At 48.1% G+C, this 17,900-nt stretch overlaps 1 long non-coding RNA gene across 1 annotated transcript; it reads left to right on the forward strand.

Annotated features, from left to right (window-relative positions):
* The first annotated feature begins 16,221 nt into the window (after nt 1-16,221).
* Nucleotides 16,222-17,097, forward strand: LOC142491030 (uncharacterized). The gene is made up of 3 exons (XR_012800232.1): nt 16,222-16,309; nt 16,486-16,595; nt 16,988-17,097. It is a non-coding gene; the product is annotated as an uncharacterized LOC142491030 (long non-coding RNA).
* Nucleotides 17,098-17,900: the final 803 nt, after the last annotated feature.

The following is a 17,900-nucleotide window of genomic DNA, read 5'->3' on the forward strand; positions in this document are numbered from 1 at the left end:
ACCTGTTTTGCTCAATGTATGATCCTGGTAAAAAGGTGTAAATGCCTGGTCTTCTGTGACAGGCCTGTTGTTCGAAACAGAATATACATTATTAATGAATTGATGCCCTTCTTCATATTGCATTGTATTAACAAGCTTCCCTAATTTAAGTGGGAGATACTGTAGGTGAAAAAGCAGAGAGCAGTCAAATCCTAAACAGATTCTTGGTGAAGGTGATACTTATACTGCCAATCTAGAACATAGATCAAATCACGAACATAGAAAGGTAAAGTCTGAGGTAACCAAGAACTGGCATACAATAACTCCTAAACAAAGTTCTTTCATTCAAGCAAATTTCATGCATAATAAACAGATAATGAGACATAGAATTATTTGTTTTGTTTTAATCATGTCACAAGTTAGTGGCAATGTGTTTCATGTTTATATTATAGTATAATTATAACAAACTGACTCATCCTGATATCTTAATTTTTTTTGATTGAAACTGAGTGTTCTTAGGAAGATATTATAATAACGGCGCAAAAGATTTGAAGCTGTCATTAGATCTCAAACATAGTTGGAGGCCATATATGACATTGGCAATAAAAAAACCTACACGACATAGGAAAAAATTGTGTTCAGACCACATGGCCTTTCTGTCATGGCAATTTGTCTAATGAGAAATGTCATGATTCCCGCTGGACAATTAAGATGCAAAGTAATGTACTGTATAAGATCATAATTATAAAATAGCTCTTAGCAGCACTCGTCAAAAGTTATAATTTAAGCATAGGACACAACCTGTCACACATAGTTTATGTCCGAGTCTCAAATCCCATGCTTATTATCATGACATGAAATCACCCACAATGAAAACTTTGTTTTTGCTCCAGGACAGTTATATGTAAATATTTAATTCCTGGCACATTTGTCTTCTTTAATTTATGTAAAGTAGAATATAAGTTACAAACATCTAAATGTTTTTATTGTCTGTACAAAAAGTGTTATGTATGCTTGAAACGATCTTTAGTCATTCTTATAACAAGTATCATCAGCTGGGAATTTTTTTTTGGTGACATTTAAAATTGTTAATTAAATACGTTATAACCAAGGGGCCTATTCTAGTACCCCAAATCGCCATTTGTTCACTGATTTGTATCTTACCATATTCTATAAGTCCTTTTAGCATGTCCAATCTGTGCGAGCGATGGCAATTGGCAAAACACCACCTAATGGCTGGCAAGATTTGTTGTTTTATCTCTGCTGTGCAGGGACTCACTCATTTCATTTGTTTAATTACCTGTTTCATGCACTGGTCTTACTTTTTCTTGTAGAGTGTACCTAATTATGTATACTATTGCAAACTTTATTTGTCAATAATGCCCTGGCTGAAAGAGTTGAAGGCAGAGGGTCTTTAACCCAATTGATAAGGACAATCTCTGGCACTAGAATAGTCCCCCAAAATATCTGAACTTTTATTTGTGGATTCAAATCCCCACAGAATATTTCAGCTGAAAAAGATCAACAATAGATATTAAAATAGATGATAAAAAGGCACCCCACAGATTTTTGTGCAGAAACTGTAAGAATGTTGCTATTTTTAGTGAATTAGCATTTATATTTTACATGTGTTCGTTAAGGAAAAAGGTATATATTATGAACCAGTAATATTATTGAGATATTTTTTATGGATGGAAGAATGTTTTTAGATGCACATAAAACATGAACAGCTCCATGTATTTCTGGGTGATTAAAATTGCTATTTTTCCAAAAGTTGACTGAAAATGTGCCTGCCGTGTTATTAACTGGATATTGTATTCTCTAATGTATTAAAAGGAGAAAAAGCTTGTTCCCCAAAACACTACATTTCATACATTTTCTAAGCTTTGTAAAAACTTGATAGTTAGAGAGGGCCGCCAGCTACCGGTGGCCGGTGGCGTCCAGTTTGGCAGACGTCAAGATGTATGTCAACAGGTTGTTATCTGTTCGTAAACTCTATATAGGTAGTCATGGAGTTTGTCCACTACCGCCCACTCCAGGGCGAGGAATTCCAGCTTGTGGATGGGGTTATTTTGCTCGCTGGGGGTCAAGCTATGGCTCACATATGCCACGGGGCGAAGACAAGTAAGGTATATCTGATGCAGTACCGCTCCAAGCCCATTGAAGCTTGCATCCACATGTAGGATATATACGGCTGCTCGGAGTCGGCATAAGCCAAGACGGGTGCTTCCGTTAGGGTCTTCTTGAGGCCGATGAACGCCCTTTCGCAGGCTGATGTCCACTTGTCCCTGAAGGGTAGCCACGTGGATGTTGCCTTCTGCCAAGAATCCTCTAGGTCAGGGGAGAGCAAACTTTTTATGCTGAGCCCCCCTTTTTATCCATGAAATTTCTCGGGCCCCCCCTGCCTGATGTAATCAAAATCACATGAAAAAAAACCCTTTATTAAACGGTATACAATGTAAATACAAATATGTCTAAGGCCACGCATACAGTGCCCGCGACGGCAACGTACCCGTCGCCATTAGCGAAAGTTGTATTTTGCTTTGCGGCGCGGGCAACCAGGCCATTGATTGGTTCAGGGGCTGTCACATGAGGCAACAGCCCCTGAAAAATCAAATATTGCCGGCTTAAAAAACTTGCGTCGCCACGTCATCTTACTATAAGCGCACGCGGCGGCGACAATGCATTTGTTGCGACAATGCATTTGCGGCGACAATAAATTTGCATGTCGCGTCACCGGCTCTATACTTCAACAGCTCGCTCTTGCAGAATTAGGATGCGTCCACGCTGCCGCAGAGAGCGGTGACATCATCAACTCTCCAAGCATGAGCACAGGGTGTCCTGCATAATTTTGCAAGCACGAGCGGTGGAAGTGTTTCAACTTTTTTTATTATTATTTCTGTACATTCATAGTATGATTGATATGACACAGTTGATCATGCTATCCTGCTTAACAAACTCCAGAGCTCTGGAATAGGGAAACATGCTTTAAACTGGTTTCAGTCCTACCTATCAGGAAGATCGCAACATGTTTCCATCTCAGGCTCTAACTCCAACCCCCTGGATATCACCTGTGGTGTCCCGCAAGGCTCTGTTCTGGGGCCCCTACTCTTCTCAGTGTTCATTAATGATCTTCCCACAGCTTGTAAGGAAGCCTCAATACACATGTATGCAGATGACACAATCCTGTATGCACACAGCCATAGCCTCTCTGACCTGCAACACATACTTCAGTCTGACTTTTTGAGACTCGAAAACTGGATTTCCCAAAACAAACTGTTTTTAAACACTGACAAGACTGTAACAATGGTATTTGGGACCAAGACTAAATTTGTAAAGCTTCCAGTGACTGAGCTCCTGATTAGAACCAACGCTAAAACCACCCTAACACCTGTCACTAGTTTTAAATACCTGGGCTTATGGTTTGACTCCCACTTAACATTCGGGATGCACATTGATACCCTGACAACCAAGACCTATGCCAAACTAGGGGTACTTTACAGGAACAAATCCTCCCTAAGTCTCCTGGTCAGAAAGCGTATTGCACAGCAGATGCTAATGCCAATTATTGACTATGGAGACATAGTATATGGCTCGGCTCCTCAAACCCACCTTAGCAAACTTGACACCCTCTACAATTCAATTTGTCGTTTTGTTCTCCAATGCAACTACAACACACATCACTGTGAAATGCTCAAAGAACTAGATTGGTCATCACTAGAGTCTAGGCGCAAAGTTCACCTTTCCTGTCTCACCCTCAAATACTTTCTGGGCAAGCTACCCAGCTACCTGAACAAGCTCCTCACCCCTAACACATGCAGTACCTATCACCTGAGATCAGACTCCAAAAGACTATTCATGGTCCCAAGACTCAACAAAGTATCCGGACGTTCCTCCTTCTCCTTCCGTGCACCCCAAAACTGGAACAACCTACCAGAGACTCTCATATCCACCACCAGCTTAAGTTCTTTCAAATCTAAGGCTGTCTCACACTTTAATCTGGTCTGTAACTGTTTCATACGCTCATAATATATATTTTCTTTAACTGTGCATGCAATGTCTTGTATATAAATGTATACCTTGTTCATTTATGTAACTGTATTTGTAACCATGTATTATTTGTTTTACTCTGTGCCCAGGACATACTTGAAAACGAGAGGTAACTCTCAATGTATTACTTCCTGGTAAAATATTTTATAAATAAATAAATAAATATAGTGGCAGCCTACCCTTTCACTTGCAGAGAATCGCAGCGAAGCAGGTTACCAGCGGAGAAAGCAGGAACACAGCGCTATTGTAGGGCAGACACCGGAGGGAGGGTCGTTTGACATCATAGCACTGGGGCTTGCTCCCCTCCGTACCTCCAAATCACGTTGCCGCCACCTGCACTATTCTGTTCGGCCGCCCGCGCACCTCTTTTTCACCTGCGCACCCAGGTTTTGCCGCACGCGCCCCGCCTAAATAATCTTGCGCCCGGGGCTCCCCCCCCCTCAGTTTGTGCACCGCTGCATTCAATCACAACACCCACACACACACAATCACAACACACACAACCAATACTCAATCACAACCAACACACACACACAATCACAACACACACAACCAATACTCAATCACAACCAACACACACACACTCAATTACAACACCCACACACATCACCACATCACACACACTCAATCACAACACCCACACACAGCACACACTCAATCACAACAGACACAACACACACAACACACACACACTGCAGTCTCATATATATATATATATATATATATATATATATATATATATATATATATATTATATATATATACACACACACACACACACACACACCTCTGGGGGAGGGCGTAACTAAGCCTGCTCAGGTCCCCCCATGTGCTGCTGAAAACGAGCGGGTAACAGACAGGAGGAGGAGGGCTTGTGTGTGTGCAGGGAGGGCCTCCGATTGTCTTCTCCATCAACCGTTGGAACGTTGCGGGGGCACCACAAATGCCTTGGGGCATGCAGGTAAACTGGTACAACTCAAGGGTACAGACAAACGCCATCTTCTCCTGGTCTTCGGAGTTCATAGGTACCTGGTAGTACCCAGACCTTAGGTCCAGCACACTGAACCACTGGCTTCCCTGGTGCGTTGTGGAGCTCTTCGATTCATAGCAGGGTGTACTGGTCTGGGACGGTTCGACTGATCAGGGTCCAGGAGTCCACTCAAAAGTGTTCTAACCATTCTTTTTGCATACCACCACGATCGGGGGCGTGTAGGGGCTTCAGGACTCAGTCGCGATGTCCGACATCTCCATTTCCTTTAGGACATCCCTCATAGCCTCCATATATCTGGGAACGATGCGTCGGGAACACTCCCGGAATGGTGGGGTATCGTTCAGCTGGATGGTGTGCTGGGTGTTTTTGCTGCAGCCCACATCCATTTCACTGGTGGAGAACTCTTCCCGGTGTTCATCCAACTTGCTACTTAGCTGTTCCTTCCATTCGGCTGACATGGTCGATTTCCTGAAATCAAACGGTAAACTGGCCAGCTGATCTTGCATGGTAGCAGTGTTCACATGAGTTAGCGTCTCTACGGGTGTAACTGGGTATATCCGACCCAGTCTTTGACCTTGGTCGAATGGCATGGTGTAAGGGGAGATGTTTTGGATTATCACCTGGATCTTCCCCAGAATCGAGGACTTCCACTCTCGTACTTCTGGCACGATTTTGTACCTTCTACTGGCATCTTCCTCGGGCGTACTCTCTAGGGAGAAGTACTGGTCGGCCTCATCACGGCCCGGGTAGCAGCACACTGCATCCATGTACTTCACTCCCCCTGGTGGAATCTCGGTCAACCCTGAGTTGTTATTAAAGAGGTCATCATATGCCTCTTGCGCCAAGACCCCACAGCACTCTTATTTCAGTACCAAGTGGATCCATTTGGAAAACGGGGTAGTTCGCCGGCGTCTTGTAGGTAAGCTCAGATCACCGCCCTGCACCACATTGGCGTTGGTCCCCAATATAATTGAAGAGCTTGGATATTCTCAGGGCTCTGGGAATATCAGGGCCCACACTTCCATGATGTGACACTTGTTGGTGTTCAGCAGCGGTATATCCAGCTGTACTTTCACTACACCATCAATGAGATAGTCGTCGTTGCTAATTCCCCACAACTTCATCTTCTCCACTGTGTCAATTTCAGGTGTTTAAATTCCAGAACACTTAGATGCCATTTTATGCACTCGCCTGCACTCGCCTCTTAAGGCTGTACGGTCGGAAAAAATCCCACGCCATGACATGGGTATTCCGAGGTATAAACCGTGTGATTTGTTAAAATAATGGCCGCTGCATCTGTATCATATCATGGTTTTGATTAGTTCCTCCATTTAATATCTCATATAGATTAAGAGTTATCTTTACATATATTATTGGATCCAAGGATATAGGGATCCATGACGTTTATCAAAAGAATTATATATGTTATATTTAGATACATTTTACTATCTTTTTTAAAACAGTTTCTGTTGGTACTGTTGCGGCCGAGTTTATTCTTACCTTTGCCCGGTCTCGGCCGCAACAGAAACCGGGCGCGCGCCGAGGTGTCCCGGGCGCGCGCCGGAGCCTCGGAGGATCGGTCCTCCGATCGGGGCTTTCCCCTCCCCTCTCCGGGTCAACCGGGTCCCCCGGAGCCCCCCACCGCAATCCCCCACATCGCGGGACACCAGGGCTCCCTCGGGGAGCCCTGGGCACGCGCGCCATGCGCGCACGCTCCCGATGAAGCGTAACCGCGCATCGATGACGCGCGGCACGCCGAGGGAAATAAACGAGCAAGCCGGGACACCTCCCGGCTTGCGGCACTAGCCAGGTAAGGATAAAGTGTGCCGCCTCTGTATGTGGTGTTTGTTCATTGTAATTCAGAACTTTTTTTAACTTAGTTCAACTATTACCATTTGGTTTCTTGTTGCATAATTGCAATATGTTGCGACTTCAGTCTAGCACCACATGTGGCATGGGTATTACAGTGTGTGTTTTTTAAATTTGTAAATTTGTGATACATATTAGGGTATCTCCTTGGGGACACCTACGTGATTATGGATAGTTGAACATGTGTGCATATATATGTTTTGTATAATTATGTGTATAACGTGTTTATGTATTTCTTTGATTGGCATTCTTTTTCATTGCGAGTTGTCACTCCTATTGGCTAAGACTCACCTGTAATCAGGTTGATTGCTCGAAAGGGTGGAGACTTGCAACCATAGCAGTCAATTAGGTGCCTATTTAAGAAAGAAGGTCTTAGTAGAGGGTCACTCTTTGATAAAGTGCCGAGAAAGCAGGAAACTCGTCAGAGGATCATCATCTGTTGTATGTCTTTTGGGCATCATGCCAAATAAATAGTTTATTTTTAAACCTGCCTGCAGACCGAATTCTTTGCAGTGCTCAACCCGCAGGTCAATGATGTGTGGCAGAGGCACTTGCGTCCGGTGACCATAGGAGATCGGCAGGCGGGGCTACGGTAACCCTGGTGCAACCTGATATGGTCAGCCCAGAGCATCTGCTCTCAGGGACGGGGATGCAGGTGACAATGCCGGATTGTTCGCTCAGGTCCCTACAAGTTGCCTGGGTGTTCCTCGACTGGGGTGTTGGTCAAGGGGTGGAGGGGGGGGGTTGCCAACCGAGGAGTTCATTGCTCCCTAGAGCTTTTGGAGCCAACGTATCTGGGGGTCCCGGAGGAGAACAGGCAGGTAAGCCATTACAGTGCTCTCACATACCTTCCAACATATCCCCTGACTTAGTGACTGAGGGCGGGTTACCGGAGCTCAATGAGCAGCTCAGGGAAGCTGTACATTCCAAACCCGACTTGAAGGGCATGAGACTGCGGGCGGCCGAGTCTGCCTCAGAGAAGTGGGTCGCAACGATTCCTCTGGCACTGCGGACTCTTGTACAGAGAGCAAGACCCTAAATCTCCGATCCGAGTGTGGACTGGTAGAAGGCAACTAGTGGTACCCAGGAAGTATAGGCAGCAGTTAATGCAGGTATCCCATTCCGCTAGCAGGGCATCAGGGGGTCACCCGCACAAAAACCAAAGCCCGGCTATTGCAGAATTTCTACTGGCCGGATGCATCTCAGGAGCTATCAGTATTCTGCCATGCCTGTGATGCTTGCCAGTGAGTAGGCAAGTTGGGTGACTGTGTGAAGGTCCCACTGAGACCACTACTGATCATCAGCGAGCCCTTACAGATGGTAGCCGTACAAATAGTGGGACCGCTTCTGATACCTAGTTGTCAGGGAAGCACCACGATGGTTGATTTTGCAACCCAATACCCTGAAGCAGTGGCACTGTCCTCGATCGAGGCAAGAAAAGTGGCAGAGGCTCTGATAGAGATTTTTTCTAGGGTAGGTTTCCCAAGTGAGATCCTAACCAATCAGGGGACACAGTTTATGTCTGAACTGCTCCAGTGTCTCTGGGCTACATGCGGGATGAAAGCCCTCCGCTCTGCCCCTTACCACCCCCAAACGAATGGATTGTGTGAGCGGTTCAATGGGACATTGAAGCAAATTCTGCGAGCATTTGTAGAAGCTGAAAAAGCAGACTAGGAAGCTCGTCTGTAGCACTTGCTGTTTGCCTACTGATAGGTACCACAAGAGTCTACCAGCTGCTCTCCTTTTGAGCTTCTGTATGGGCGCCATGTCTGGGAACCACTTGACCTGTTCCGTGATGGATGGCAAGGGGAACCTACCAATAATGATGCATCAGTGCTACGTATGTGGTAGAGCTCAGAGACCGGATAGAGATACCCATGGGGTTGGCACAGGCTAACCTCCAGGCAGCTTAGATCAAGCAGAAACGTTGGTATGATAGGAGTGCCCATAGCAGAGAATTTATCGCAGAGCAGCAAGTGCTTGTTCTGAAGGCTACTTGGCAGAATAAATTGCCAGCTGCCTGGACTGGCCCATATATGGTACACCGGAGGATGAATGAGTGTAACTATGTAGTTAACTTAGATCCAGAAGCAGATAGACATATGACTTATCATACTGTATCAATATGTTGAAAGTATATCATACGAGTGAGCCGGCGGTGCTGGCTATCTGTAGCCCACCGTCAGGGGACCCAGTGGGCCAAGCTCTGCCCTATCTCCTGGGGGAAGCCAGGCAGGGGTCACAGTAGAGCAGGTAGAGATAGGTCCCCAGCTCAAAGCTTCCCAGCGAGAGTAAGCGAAAGCTATGTTAGAGGAGTACTGGGTCCTGTTCATGGATAAACCAGGCAGAACCCATCTCACCGATCACCCGGTCCACATCAGGGATCACAGACCTCTCCATAAAAATGCTTATAGGATTTCAGCGCAGGTAAAACAGAGCATAGAGGGGGAGGTAGAAGAGATGCAGACCCTAGGGGTAATAATTCGTTCTCAGAGTCCTTGGGCTTCACCGGAAGTCCTAGTGCCTAAGAAGGATGGGACCACTCGGTTCTGTATGGACTGCCGGAAGCTCAACGCTCAGACCGTGTCAGATGCCTATCCCATGCCCCGCATGGATAAGCTCTTAGATGAGCTTGCCAGGGCAAGGTATCTGACTACCATGGATCTGTCTCAGGGGTACTGGCAGATCTTTTTGACCCAGGAGGCACAGGAGAATTCAGCTATCATCACCCCGAGTGGCTTCTATGAGTTTTCGGTTATGCCATTCGGGATGAAGAATGCCCCGGGTACCTTCCAGCGTCTGGTCAATCACTTACTGGAAGGGATGCAAGGTTTCACAAGAGCATATCTGGATGACATAGCTGTGTTTAGTGATACCTGGGGGGCACATCTAGAGCATGTAGTGGCGGTGCTAGCGAGGATCAGGGAAGCCGGGTTAACCCTCAAATCATATAAATGCCTGGTCAGCATGGCAAAGCTATTGTAGCTCGGTCACTGTGTGGGAGGGGGTCACCTCAAACCCGAGCCTGCTAAATTGGAGGCAATTGTTAACTGGCCAGTTACACATACCAAAAAGCAAGTGATGCCATTCTTAGGTACCGCCAGCTACTATCGAAAGTTTGTGCCCCAGTATAGCACCCTTGCAAAACCCCTGACTGATTTGACTCAGAAAAGACTCTTGGTTCTGGTAGCCTGGTCTCCCGAATGTGGGGAGGCGTTTCAGGCACTGAAGTCTTCCTGATGCCTCGGGAGTTGGCTTATGACAGTTGAAAAGGAGTGCTTGGCCATTGTCTGGGCATTAAAGAAGCTCCAACCCTACGTCTGTTAGAGCCTTCGCTGTGATTACAGATCACAACCCCCTAGGTTGGTTACAGCGGGTGTCGGGGGAGAATGGAAAATTGTTCTGCTGGAGCCTTGCCCTGCAGGAGTTTGACTTTACAATTCAGCACAAGAAGAGCAGTGAGCATGGCAATGCGGATGGTCTCTCCTGAGAGGACATACCATTGAGCCTCCAGGACATCCAGTGACCAATGAGCCTCCAGGACATCCAGGCTTGGGAAGCCACCCACTCTTCTTAAAGGGGGAGGTGTGAAGGTAGGGGTAGCCAGTCTTCACAATAAAGGTGAAGCCTGGCTGGGCTTCAAGAGGGATATTTGGGTGAAAATGTATTTAAAACCTATGTAGGAGGTCGGGGACGAAGATACCAATAGTCCTGTACTTATACCCGACGAGCAAGTAGGCTCTGCGGGTAGGAGCGTGAGTTACAGGCAGGATGGCTCTGCTGGTACGCGTGTGAGTTACATCAGGTCTACACAGTTTCCCTCAGAATCCTGGTTTTCGGCCCCAAGTATCCCAGTCCTATTTTCCCCACATGTAGTATGTTCCCACATGTTTAATATGCTTTGTAAATTGTGTATTCATCTCTTTACGGACAATCCTGGTAATCTGAATAGTAGCCAGGGTGGCTGCATAGAGACCGTGGATCAAAAATGAGAAGGGAAGTTGAGAGGTATTAGAACGTTTGGTGAACGGGGAAGGGTGGAGTACCAGGGGTGGAGTACCAGGTCTGGGAACAGGGACTCCCCATTGGGAGACACTTTTTATCCCAGACACGGTGGAGCCTACCCAGCGTGGAGTATGGGCTGGCATTGGAAATCCGTTGCTGGTAGGTATTATTCCCATTGGCCGGTTTAAATTTCCCACTTGCTGGCATCCTGACACACAACCTCCTCTGATACGTACAGCAAGACAAGCCCCCAGCTATAATTGGCTGGTACAGCTATGATCCATTCTATTTTAATTGCTAGTGGGGTTATCTTTTCTCCCATTAAAGGCAAAGGTAACCACACGGGCAATCAATGCGTGTATTGGATAGTATCGGTTGCTGTATTGTATTTTTTTTTTTTTTTCCAAACAGTTTTATTAGGCATTCATATAAACATACAGTGGCTTAGTTCACATAAGCCTAACATTTTTGAATCCGCAGATTTTTTGGGGGAAAAACAGTTAGGCAACCGCCGTTGCCCGTAGGAAAAGGGAGGGGGGCCTTCGAAGAGGGAAGGCAGAGGGGGGGGACTGAGGAGGTAAAGAAGGGGGGGGGGGACGGTAGAGAGGGGGGGAGGGGTAGGAAGGGGGGGAAGACCCATCTGACTGATTAGGGGAATGGCCTCTAGGGTTGTGTTTGAGCACCTATGGTGGGGTAACCAGGGTCTGGTTCGTTTGGTGTGGTTGTCTGGTCCTATTGTGGGAGATCCAGGGATCCCAGATATCCTCGTGTGCAGGCAGTTTTTGTCGGACAATGGCTGTGAGCCTCTCCATAGTCATTACCTCTTCTACTCTTTTCCTAATTGTTCCTAGTGCTGGCGTAGTTGTCTTCCTCCAGGAGGCCGCAATACAGCAACGAGCCGCGGTCATAATGAAGGAGATCAATTTCCTGACTGGCCGGACAATGTCCTTCAATGGTGCAGCCAGCAGGTAGGTCAGTGGTTCGATAGGCACTTCTAGGTCGGTGACCTCTTTTATTAAAATTTGGACCTTGGCCCAGTACTTAATAATTTCTGGACAGGTCCACCAGATATGGACCATGTCCCCTCTATGACCACAGCCTCTCCAACATTGATCTGAAGCCAGAGGGTAGATTTGGTTTAATCGTGCTGGGGTAAGATACCAGCCAAACATAATTTTGTAGATATTTTCCTTTATTGTAGTGCATAGGGAGGTCTCCGAGGCTGTCTCCCAGATTTCTTCCCAAGTCTCTCTGCCTATAACCGTGTTCAGGTCAGCTGCCCATTTGAGCATATAGTCATGTTCTTTTGGGGTCGAGGAACGCTCTAGAGCCCCGTATATATCAGAGATTAGACCCTTCTGGTGGGTCTTTGTCTCGCAAAGAAGCTCAAATGATGTGAGAGTGGGGTATTCTGGGAGAGGACATGTTGTCCTAATAAAGTTTCTAATTTGGAGATATTTAAATGTGTCCAATTCTTTAATTTTATATTTGGTCCTTACCTCTTGGAAGCTCAGAAGCCTCCCCAGGCTCAGAAGATCCGCAATCGCCTCTATACCCCTTGTGCTGTATTGTTCGAACAGTTTAGATCCACATCCCGGGGGGAACTTTGGATTGTTGAGAATGGGGGTCAATTGGGAGCTTTTGGTAGTAAGGCCATATTTGTATTTACAACGAGACCAGACGTCCCATGTGAAACGGGAGGCCTGAAGTTTCAGGTTGTGTGTATGACCCTCTCCTCTGTCCAGGCTCCAGAGGCAGGCTTGCAGAGAAGGCATTTTGGCACATCGAGTCTCTATCTCTACCCAACTACAACGGGTCGGGTCCGAATTCCACATCACCACCTGCTTGAGCTGTGCAGCTAGGTAATATCTGTGTATGTCCGGAACCCCCATACCTCCCCTAGATCTTGCAGCCATCAGGACCGACCTGGCGACTCGGGGTCTTTTGCCCTGCCAAATGAATTGAAATATTCTGTTTTGCATGTTTTTAAGATCAGTGCCTGGGACGTGGATCGGGAGTGTTTGAAAGAGGTATAACATTCTTGGGAGTATATTCATCTTAACGGAAGTCATTCGACCGATCCACGAGATCTGGTAACCTGCCCACTGATCTAGATCCTTTTTGATCTTATCCCATAAACGCGGGTAGTTATCCCGGTAAAGATCCCGATAGTGCCTTGATACATTTACTCCCAGATATTTAATGTATGCAGGGCACCATCTGTAGCTGAAATTGGTTTTGAGGAGGAGAACTTCGGGATCCGGGAGACTAAGATTTAGGGCCTCTGATTTGTCGCTGTTTATCTTATATCCTGATACGCTGCCAAACTCCGTCAATTCCCTCTGGAGGTTAGGGAGGGAAGTTAGAGGTTTTGTCAGGGTAAGGATGATATCATCAGCGAATAGGGAAATTTTGTATTGTGAGTTGTCGATCGGGATTCCCTGGATGTTCGGGTTTCCTCTAATTTTAGACGCCAATGGTTCAATCGTGAGGGCGAAGAGGAGGGGAGATAGGGGGCATCCTTGACGGGTACCGTTCTGGATTAGGAATCGTTCCGAGCCTCCGCCCGAGAGGCGCACCGAGGCTGAGGGATTCTGGTAAAGTGCTTGAACGCCCTTTAGAAACGAGTCTCTGAAGCCGAACTTAATCAATGTCTGGTTTAGAAATAGCCAATCAATCCTGTCAAATGCCTTCTCTGCATCTAGGCTCAGCAACATTGCCTTTGAGCCTGAAAGGTGGGCATGATCTACCAAGTTTATAATTTTGCGTGTATTGTCTGAGGCCTGACGACCCAGGACAAACCCGACCTGGTCCTTATGTATTAATCTCGGGAGGATGGGATTAAGTCTGTTCGCCAAAATTTTACTGTATAGTTTAAGGTCGTTGTTCAACAATGAGATTGGTCTATAACTGCCACATTGGGTGGGGTCCTTCCCATCCTTTAGTATTATTGCCAAATTTGCGGACGACATTGTGGATGGGATAGGGCTCCCTTCTAGAAATGAGTTGAACAAACTTAATAGATGTTTGGACAGAATGGGGAAGAATTTTTTGTAGTATGCATTCGTGAAGCCATCAGGGCCCGGCGCCTTAGAATTTTTTGAGGCTCTAACGGCCATTTCTAATTCGTCTAGCGTGATTTTCGCATTTAGGTAGGTATTTTCTTCCTCTGTTAATGAAGGAAGGTCGCATTCGGCTAGGTAACCGGCGGCTAAAGCCGTATCCGCCTCTTTAGTGTGTGCAGAGTGGGCTCTTAGGTTATATAGTTTAGTGTAAAATTTGGTAAATTCCTCTGCTATCTTTTTTTCATTGTATTGGAGTTCACCAGAATTATTCCTGATTGCCGTGATTTGCGATCTTTTCTGTATTCCTCTTAATTTGCTGGCAAGAAGTCTATCGGCCTTGTTCCCTTTATCATAATACCGCTGACCCGTCCATCTAAGAGCTTTTTCTACACTTTCTAATTGGATGGTCCTTAAATCGTTTCGAGCAATTGTCAACTGTTTATAAATTCTCCGGGAGGGGTTATTTTTATGCTGTTGCTCTAAGTCGATTATTTTGGTTGTGAGCTCTTTAGTTAATTTGAGTTTAGATTTCTTCCGGTGGGAGGCAATCGAGATAAGATTTCCTCGAATTGTCGCCTTATGGGCTTCCCACAGGCTTGCTGGAGAGGTTACTGAGCCTTTGTTTATTCTGAAGTATTCCTTAAGGGATTTTTTGAGTTCCATCACTGTCCCGGAGTGGTTCAGTAAGGAATCATTGAGTTTCCAGCAGTATGAGATAGTTTTCCCAAAGGGGATGGATAGGGTCATGGTGATGGGAGCATGATCCGACCATGTAATTGGGCCGATATCTGTGTCAGTGGTGGCCTCTAGGACGTTCTTGGAAGCAAGAAAGTAGTCAATACGGGAGTAAGACTGGTGAGGCGCCGAGTAAAAAGTATAATCTCTTTGTCCCTGATGCTGTGTTCTCCAAATGTCTACCAGAGAAAAGTCCCCGATGATGTCCTTGAATTTTTTCCCCAGTCTTTGTGACTGAGTAGAGTGTTGTCGTCCTGGGTGGCTCGATTTGTCTTCCTTAGGGTTGAGAGCCATGTTTAAATCCCCTGCAATGAGTATTGAGGATAGATATTGTGGGTCAATTTCTTCCAGAACCTTTTTAAGAAATTCTGTCTGGTTTTCGTTGGGGGCGTATAGGTTAATAAGGGCGATTGACGTGCCGGATAGTGAGCCATAGACTACAATAAATCTCCCCTCTGGGTCTGCCTGGGTTTTGGTTAGATTAAATGGGGTGCCCTGTCGGAACAGAATGGCAACCCCTCTACGCTTGCTGCTGAAGGATGAGAAATAACTCATTGGATATGCATGCTGAAATATTTTAGGCGGCTCTTGTGACGTAAAATGCGTCTCCTGGAGGAAAACAACGTCCCCTCCTGTTTTCTTTATCTCTTGGAGGGCCAGGCGGCGTTTTCGATTATTGTGGAGACCCTTTACGTTGAGGGAAACAATTTTTAGTGTTTTTTGATGGGACATAGTAATCGCTCAGCTAAGTTTGCGTGTGTTGTCGCTGGTGGAGTATTGGGGAGTACAGTCAGAATGGGCTTGGGGGAGGTGGGTCGGGAAGGGGGCCGCTGGGACAGTAACAGCGGCTGAAAAAGGGAGGAAAAATGACCCTAATGGGGTCTGAAAGTGTGTGACCGGTCTTAGGTGAAGAACCGGTTAGTGGGTGTAAGACCCTTGGGGGCGGGTCGTAGAACGTACTCCAGTGAAGACGGGCCGGGTGGAGACCCAGAAAGTCCTGCGACTTCCACTTCCACCGGCTTCCTCGTCGTCCGGGTCGTCTTTTTTTTTTTTTTTTTTTTAAGGGAGGGGGGGTTGAGGCCTCAGTTTGAGCCCTCTGTCAGTGGGGCCTACTAAAAAATGATGTTGTGTACCTGAGGTGCTTAGAGTCTGATGGGGGGAAGAGAGGGTGTATGAGAGGGGACCCTGTTCCGTTGGTGTGAGGGGGGGAGGGTTTGGGGGTGGATGTAGGGGGGGGGGGGGGGTGGGTCCGGGGGGAAAAAAAAATAAGGGTAGGGGGGGGGAGTGAAGCAAAACAAAAAAAAAAAAAAAAAAAGGGGGAGGGGGGGGGGGTAGAGGGACTGGTGCGATATCGGGACATCTTCCCTTTTGAGGGGGACCTGGGAGGGGGTGAGGGTGGGGGGGGGGTCCCTGGGGACGAGAGGAATAGGGGATGGGGAGGGGGGGGTACAGGATGAAGCCATGAACCTTCAGCGTTGTGCTGGAATCACGATTCACAATTTACACATTATGCATTTATCTTTGCGTAGGTGGTGAGCGGCCTCGTGTGGTAGTCCTAAGTACTGCGCCTGTCATGGCCATAGTCATGCCCGTGCATGATCAGGCAGGTGCAAGGGTGAGTGGGCTATCTCAGGGGGACGGGGTTTGGAAGGGGACAGGGAGAGGAAGGGGAGGGGTACATGGGGGGCAGAGGAGGGTGGGGACACAGGGAAAGGAAGGGGAGGGGGTAGGGGTACAAGTTTATACATTCCACCTTAGGCCTTATACACAAATTACATTTTGCAATGTTAGTACCAGGCCTTCGCTGTGGCCCAAGTGTTATGCGACCTCATGTGATGAGCCTGTGAGCAGCACGGATCAGGTCCAACTTTGTGAACGTAATCGGGCAGCCTGGGACGTAGGTGAGTGGTACTCCCCTGAGGGGGCTAGGGGAGGGGGGGGTGGGTGCGGGCAAGGGTGGGGAGGGGGTAGGGAGGGCGGGGGTGTGTGGGGTAACCTCATGTGTTGGGGGGGGGGGCAAGGCAGTGATAGTGTGGGGGTAAGAGGGGGGGGGTAGGGTGGGGTGGGATAGGGTGGGGAGTGGGGGAGGGGACGGGCGATAAGGGGGAGAGGGGAGGGGGGTGGGGCCTCTTTGGTGGGGCAATGAGAGGGGGGGGTGTTGGGGAGGAAGGCAGGGGATAAGGGGAAGGAGAGGTAGCTGGGGGAGGGATATGGGGTAGGGGGGGGAGGATAGTGGGGGGGTACAAGTTTATACATTCCGCCTTAGGCAATATACACAATTTACATTTTGCAGTGTTAATTCCAGACCTTCGCTGTGGCCCAAGTGGTATACAGCCCCATGCGATGTTCCTGTGAGCGACGCGGTGCGGGACCATCTTCGTGACCGTACTCGTGTAACCTGGAACGCCGGTGAGTAGATCTGCCCTGAGGGGGCTAGGGGGGGCGTGGGTGGGGGCAAGGGTGGGGAGGGGGTAAGGAGGGCAGGGGTGTGAGGGGAACAGCTCACGTGCGGGGGGGGGCAGGCAGTGGGGGTGTGGGAATAAGGTGGGGGGGGTAGGGTGGGGGGGGGGGGATCGGGTGGGGGGTGGGGAGGGATGGGGTGGGGAAGGGGAGGGTGAGGGGGAGGGAGTGGGGGGGGGGAAGGGTCACTTCAATCGCTGCGCCTTAAGCATTTTATAAGGGGGGAACCTTCGTTGCTATAGGCACCTGGCAGTGACAGAACTACAGGGTTAGTGGACCCTTTTCTGTCGGATCAGGTGAGAGTTAGTGTCATGTCCTTGAGAGCTGGTGAGTGTCACCAGGTTGTGGCTGGGCTGCCTCATTCTCTTCTGGGGGGCTAGGGGGGTGGGGGAGGGGGCAAGACGGGGAATAGTGGGGTAGGGGAGGGAGGGGAGATGGGGTGGGGGGGGTTAGCAAGGACGAGGGGGGGGCGGGGGGGGGTAAGAGGGGGGAGGTGAAGTCAGTATTAGGTAGGGGGGAAGGGTTAGGGGGGGTTGGTGTTAGGGGAGGGGGGGTGAGAGGGAAGGTGAGAGGGAGGGTGAGAGGGGGGGTGAGAAGGGGGCGGGTAGGGGGGGGGTGAGAAGGGGGGCGGGTAGGGGGGGGTGAGAAGGGGGGCGGGTGAGGGGGGGCGGGTAGGAGGGGGGGAGGAGGGGGGTGAATGGTGAGAGGAGGGAGGGGTAAGGGAATGCCTTTTAAGTGCAGTGTGG

The sequence above is a fragment of the Ascaphus truei genome, chromosome 3, assembly GCF_040206685.1.
Source record: "Ascaphus truei isolate aAscTru1 chromosome 3, aAscTru1.hap1, whole genome shotgun sequence".
Taxonomy (NCBI): Eukaryota; Metazoa; Chordata; class Amphibia; order Anura; family Ascaphidae; genus Ascaphus; species Ascaphus truei.